The sequence below is a fragment of the Zalophus californianus genome, chromosome 5 (genome assembly GCF_009762305.2).
Source record: "Zalophus californianus isolate mZalCal1 chromosome 5, mZalCal1.pri.v2, whole genome shotgun sequence".
In the NCBI taxonomy this organism is placed as follows: domain Eukaryota; kingdom Metazoa; phylum Chordata; class Mammalia; order Carnivora; family Otariidae; genus Zalophus; species Zalophus californianus.
In genome coordinates this window covers 71247352-71254426 of record NC_045599.1, presented here as the reverse complement: position 1 = coordinate 71254426, position 7075 = coordinate 71247352, and the positions used below count along the sequence as shown (strand labels likewise).

At 35.9% G+C, this 7075-nt stretch overlaps 1 non-coding gene across 1 annotated transcript; it reads right to left on the bottom strand.

Annotated features, from left to right (window-relative positions):
* Positions 1-1423: 1423 nt before the first annotated feature.
* Positions 1424-1530, bottom strand: LOC113930021. The gene has a single exon (XR_003522405.1). It is a non-coding gene; the product is annotated as a U6 spliceosomal RNA (small nuclear RNA).
* Between the last annotated feature and the right edge of the window lie 5545 nt (positions 1531-7075).

The following is a 7075-nucleotide window of genomic DNA, read 5'->3' as shown; positions in this document are numbered from 1 at the left end:
AAGAATAAATGATGGTTGACTGAATCATATACTATGTAACAAATATATTAGAAATGTTTATCAACTATGTACTTACTCATTAGGTCTCTATAATAAATCCACAGTCCTGGGCCTTGGAAAAGGCATAAGCATGGTTCTTATGAGTTACGATGAAAACTTTGGTCAAGTGGGCTCATTTATTTTTAGAAGAAACTGTGCATTCATTGATTAATCAGCAGCCATTCCAGTGGTGATGAGAGAACACTGCTACAGGACTTTTGGACACAAGAAAGAAAGGAAAGGTGCTGGTTTTGAAAGGAGTGTAAGTAGGAAAAAGTCTAGATTTAGTTAAAAGAAAATGATCATAATGGAGTATAGATGACACCTTTCAGAGTTGGAAATCAGCAAGGAAATAAGGAGGGACATTTACCTGCAGGGACAGGTAGTTGCAAAATGTGGTTCACTGTTCTCATTGTGCTGCTGAAGTTCTTGAACTAAATAAGAGACAAGAGTATTGTTGGCATTTACATTTAAGACAAAACTTGTGAATTTCAGATTGTTCTTTAGTGTAAGTGCAAAGAACATATACATTAAACATGAATCAAATTGCTTAGAATCAGTTTTTTTATTATGTTATGTTAGTACCATACAGTACATCATTAGTTTTTGTTGCAGTGTTCCATGATTCATTGTTGGCATATAACACCCAGTGCTCCATGCGGTACGTGCCCTCCTTAATACCCATCACCAGGCTAACCCATCCCCCCAGCACCTCCCCTCTAGAACCCTCAGTTTGTTTCTCGGAGTCCACAGTCTCTCAGGGTTCATCTCCCCCTCCGATTCCCCCCCTTCATTTTTCCCTTCCTTCTGCTAGTGTCCTCCATGCTATTCCTTATGTGCCACAAATAAATGAAACCATATGATAATTGACTTTCTCTGCTTGACTTATTTTACTTAGCATCATCTCCTCCAATTCCATCCATGTGGATGTGAAAGTTGGGTATTCATCCTTTCTGATGGCTGAGTCATATTCCATGGTATATATGGACCACTTCTTCTTTATCCATTCATGTGTTGAAGGCATCTCGGCTCTCTCCACAGTTTGGCTATCGTGGACATTGCTGCTATGAACATTGGGGTGCAGAATCAGTTTTAATTAGTGGAAATTGCTAGTCCACATGGTAAACAAGTTATCATGGGAACATTGAAATGTGATTATTTTGATCATCCTACATAACTTCTATTCATTTATAAGAATGCCCATCATTAATTGTCTCCATTCAGAGGCTGGCTTTGTTACCCCTGTCCTCCCTTGCTCACTTCCTCCTAGCCCTATTAGGAGCCCAGTTCTTTGCTTTATTTAGATACTAGCTTTTTCCACACCTCAACTATAGATTTCCTCATTCCATTCAGCCAAAAAATAGTCAAAAGTGGTGATTATATCTTTCTTTTCTTCATCTACATGAATTTGTGTGTCATCCTTGTGCAGGGGCCATGCTAATCTTCTCTGTATCTTTCCAGTGTTAATATGTGAGCTGCCCAAGGGAATACTTTTTTCTGCATCTATAGTGCCCTCTTCTCTGTGTCTGGCAAATAGTAACACTCAATGGAAAATTTCTTTTTCTTTCTTTCTTTCTTTCTTTCTTTCTTTCTTTCTTTCTTTCTTTCTTTCTTTCTTTCTTTCTTTCTTCTTTCTCTTTCTTTCTTCTTTTTCTTTCCTTCCTTCCTTCCTTCTTTCTTTCTTTCTTTCTTTCTTTCTTTCTTTCTTTCTTTCTTTCTTTCTTTCTTTCTTTCTTTCTTTCTTTCTCTTTCTCTCTCTCTCTCTCTCTCTCTTTCTTTCTTTCTTTCAGATTGTATTTATTTATTTGACAGAGAGAGAGTGCAAGCACAAGCAGGGTGGTGGGGAGCGGCAAACAGAGGGAGAGGGAGAAGCAAGCTCACTGCTGAGCAGAAAGCCCAATGTGGGGTTCGATCCCAGGACGCTGAGATCATGACCTGAGGCAACAGACTGAGCCACCCAGGCGCCTCAGAAAATTATTTCATGAATGAAATCATGATTAGAAGGAAAGAAAACTTTGGTTTCCCAGTATTTGTTCTATAATTACTCATTATTTTGTAGTTATGGCAATAAAGTTTCCATGATACTCAACATTTTTTTTTCAAGGTGAAATGATGTATTCAGAATTGGAGCCATACATGGAAATTATGACTTTAACTCTAAATTTATGCAATAATTGTAAAACTGCTTTGCTTTATTTTTTTTTAAAGATTTTTATTTATTTATTGAGAGAGAGAGAGAGAATGGTAGAGAGAGAGCATGAGAGGGAAGAAGATCAGAGGGAGAGGCAGACTCCCTGCTGAGCAGGGAGCCCGATGCGGGACTCGATCCTGGGACTCCAGGATCATGACCTGAGCCGAAGGCAGTCGCTTAACCAACTGAGCCACCCAGGCACCCAAACTGCTTTGCTTTAGAATGTCAAAATTATATCTCTTTTAACAAGTATCTCTTCATATGCTGTATAATACCAACACAGGCATTTTAATCTCATTATTTTTTCAGTGATATATTAACCATTTCACAGCATTCATTCAGTGAGTATTTAAGGAATGTCCTGGCAGCACAGTAGTAATTAAATTTTCTTTTCTTCATGAAGTTATATAGTAGGACAAGAGACAGATGACAAATAAACATGACACAAATGCAATGGATGAAAAGAATAGCCAAATACAGGAATTACAGGATGCTAAAAAAAGGTCATACCTGAAGTGGCTGTATGTCCTATGTTATGTTGTATTGTGGTGGCAGGTCAACAAGAGTCTATGTTCATACAAATATTACTCTATACAGACAAGAGTGTGTCCAATTGTTCTTCCTTATTTTTTTCTAGAGGTTCAATCCAAGAATACCATGGTTGAGGCTCCAGTGTGTTTTCAAGTATATATTGAATGCTTCCCGTATTGCACTGGGTTGAGTAGTGTGCTGTTGGTTATTCTCCAGACATATTCAGTGCAGTGTAATTTGTAGCAGAAATTATTATTTTAATAATGTTTGAGAGATGTGGGGGAAATGTCCAGAAAAAAAAAATACAGAAGATTTTTTGAGAAACAATGGAAATAATGAAGAAAGAAGAAAGGGGGCTATAGTAGGTACCCAGCAATCATTAGGAGAAACAAAGCAGATGATCTCTTACAAAACTTATAGCTTCAGCAAGATATCAGGTAAACTGAACAGGATTTAAAATATTATTATGTACACATTTGTACAAATTTGATGTAATAGAAGGGATAAAAATATTATGTACACATTTGTACAAATTTGATGTAATGGAAGGGGTAAAAAAAATAGAAGTGATACTGGTTGCAAATCAGCCATTCTCCTTTCAATAAATTCCATAAACCTTAGACTGGAAATGTGTCTGATGGAATTTAAGTAGGAATTAAAAGAAACAGAACCAGCCATGACATGACTGTAGAAGTACAGCATTTAAGAGATAAAATAGATCTTAGAGGGAGATTTAGATAAAAGTTTTAACTTTATAGATGAAGCTAAATTGAGGGGAACTGTTGAGTACAGACCACCTTGCAAGAGAGATGTGGATAATGCTGTCATAATATAAATGTTAATGTAAGCTTAGCTCCGTTGCTTACTTCTCTCATACCTCTCATCACATCATATGAATGTAAACTTCGTGATTGTGGGAGCTCTCTCTCATGTACTGCTGAAATCCTGTTGTTTAGCATAGAACCTGGTACGATAGTTCTATAAATCCTCATAAATAGTTCTTTAAATGCTTGATTACTACATTGCTTGCTGAATAAACAAGTGAAGGAATGATGAATAGATGGCTGACTCTATGCAGACTATGATAAGCCAGAAAGCCAACAACAGTGCATCTGACAGAACTTGACTTACTTTTAGAAAAATTTCTCTCACACTTTTAAGAAATAATGAGAAGAGTTGCCTCTTTCATCTTAGTTCTAATAAAAGTAAAATCAAAATTACTGAGTGTGAAACATATGCCAAAGCACTTTGCTTATGTTAAGTTGACTCACCCCCCAACCCCCTGAGACATATGTTATCCTCCATGAGAAGAGAAAGAAACCAAAGTCTAAGAGAATTTAAGTAAATTACCCAAAGTCACACAGCTTGCAAACAGCAGAGCTAGATTTGAATGCACCTGGCTGACTGCACAGCCAAAGCCCGGTGCTTTTCTCTTCTTCCATTCTCCCTTCTATTGTAACATGATTTGGAGAAGTGGTGTTTAAGAACCTAGGAGGATGTGATATTATTAACTTAGAATTTATAAAAACATGGAGAGGAACACCGAATGTGATTTAACCTCTACCCTAGACTTTAAGGAGGAGACACATTTCAAAAATGTTGAGAGAAAAGAGACTTGATTCCATGGTCATCCATTTTGAAATGGAAGATGGTTCCAGTGTTATAAATGACTCTGAAACATGAAATTACCAGTAAAATCACTGAGCTGCATTCTTCTAAGTCCTGGCTCTGTCACTTACTAGTGTATAATTCTGGGGACAGGGCTTCTTGGCACCTCATTTTCCTCATTTATAAAACAAACAGTGGTAACAGCCATATTTTCCTTAAAAAAAATTGGACAATTGCATGAGATGTAAATGTAAAGAAAATTTAGAATGAATGATTGGCACATAGTAGACATTTAATGAATGTTAGCTATTATACTGAAGTTGGAGACATTGAAGTATCCAAATGGTTCTATGATACAAGACATAGGGTCAAACAAGTAGCAGTAGAGAGAAGGGAGTAAGTCAAGACAGTAGGGAACAAAGGTCGGTGGAACCAACTGGGACGGAAAAGTCAATTTTCTTTAGAGAGAGGGTTGCAATAGCAGTCTAAATTTCTGAAGAAAAAACTGAATCTGGAAAAGTTGAATACGGTCTGCTGTGGCTCTGGGTGGCATGAGTGGTATGATCTGACTAGCTATCAGCTTTTCAGAGAATAAAAATATCAGGAATCACAAGGAAGTTAAAATCTGGGGAAAAGTGACTACAATTTATAGGATTAAATATAATAGAAGTAAATATAAAGGTCTGCATTGAGGTCAAAAGATCAAAATAATGTGGAAAGATTGGCATTACCTTGGAGACGAGTTTGTTTATTGATTGCTGAAAATTATCTTGATGTAAGATACTTACCACTAATATTGTGTATTTTTTTTTACATATTCATCCACAAGGTGTTCTGAGTAGAATGTATGTTTCCAGATAGCAGGGACCTCATGCATCTTGTCCACAGAAGCCCACGATGTGCTTAGCACAGCGAGTGGCACATAGGAGGTACTCCAGAAATATTTTTCAAAGAAGGTACTGATTTCACCTTACCTTAGTGGGGAAAGTTACTTAACCTGTCTAAGCTCCCGAGTCTTTATCTGCAAAACTGTTATAATAAATGAGATAATATACGTAAAGTGCTTGGCGTGATGCCTGGCACATTGCAGCTTCTCATAAATGCTAATTTTATTCTTCCTGCCTAGTCCTGTTGTGCAGTGGATAAATCCTATGCTTGGTAGAGACACTCTGTGGTATGGAATGACACAGGACTGGTCTTCTTTAAATACCATGCCTCACAAACTACATAATCCTTTATGTATTTTATCTTTGCTAGAAACTCCTAAATAATATTACAATGAAAGTTGCTATTTACACTCTATCTTTAGTAAAATACTGATAAAAGTATCAAAGAGATTCATTTATATTAAATTCAGTAAGCACTTACTGATTTTTATAACATAACATCATAAAGATGATACCATTTTTGTCTTCAAAGACTGTATATATGGCCCAGCTGGTTGGACTTAGATTAAATAGCTATATTGCAAGGAATATATTTTTAAAAATGTAAAGAGGAACTGGAGTCACCATCATTTTCAGCAGATGATTTCTTTTTTTTTTTAACAAGCTGGTATTGAACTCTTGGAGACATCAATTTTAATACTAATAATCATCTACTTAAGAGTTTCCTTTGGTTAGACAAAAGCGCTGCAAAGCAGTAAAACAAATCACAAAGGATTATTTAGCTATTTTTTTTAACTCCAACTCCAAATGAAAACAATTGTATTGGAGACGTGCATTTAAGAAATGGGTGAATCATAAGGTCAAATTATCTTTAAAACAGAATCAAATGACCATTGAAATCCGTTACAAAAGACATTTGGCTTAGGAAAATTGTTTCTTTTACTTGAGACTCAGCATTTATACATTTGCTGTTTTAAAATTACTTCTAAAGATTATCTTTGTATTATAATGGAATTGTTGTGCAAATATGGCTTAATACATAAAATGAGGGCTATTATGGTTTCCCTTATGGTTCCATCACGATCTGTAAAGAGGCCTCCCAGGTCTCTGTGCAGTCTGCCCTCTGCTGCCCTCAGATTGCGCTGCCACAGTCCCATCACATCCTCCTGCTTATCGGCCCTGAAAGAAAAAGCAAATTCTGAGCTCCACCGGAGACTCCCTAGATGCAGCCTAAATTCAAATTAAGAAAATCAAATACTATCAAAGGCTGATTTTGGAAGAATGCTTTCCACCATTAAAAACCAAAACAAAAAATAATGTATCTTAAAAGGCCAGTTGAGCATAGGGCTCATTATCAAGAAAAAAGGTAGGATATGGCAGCAACTTTCAAATTACCACATTTAACTCTCTGCAAGGATTATACATTAATTGTAGAATCTCTGAAGACGAGTGCTTCTACAATAATATGCTTAGTAATGAATTCAGTCTTCATTATTTCATCGATTCCTTCTTAGGAAAAAACAAAAAAAAAACCCAAAAAAACAACAAATTATAGCTGGAACAAGCTGTACTTTTTCTTCCCATAGATATTTTAAAAAATTAAGCAGAGATTCAAATACATTTACTTACTGATCGTATGCTAACTTGTAAAATTTCTTCTTTTAAGCTTGGTGCCAAAACTCTTATACTTTAAATAAACATAGGAAGTAAATTCTAGGAAAGGAAAAGCATGTACTGAAACTCTAAAATATGGTTTAGAGTTCATAAATCACATAATGAAAATTTATTTCATTAATTTAAACAAGCTGCCAGACTTTAT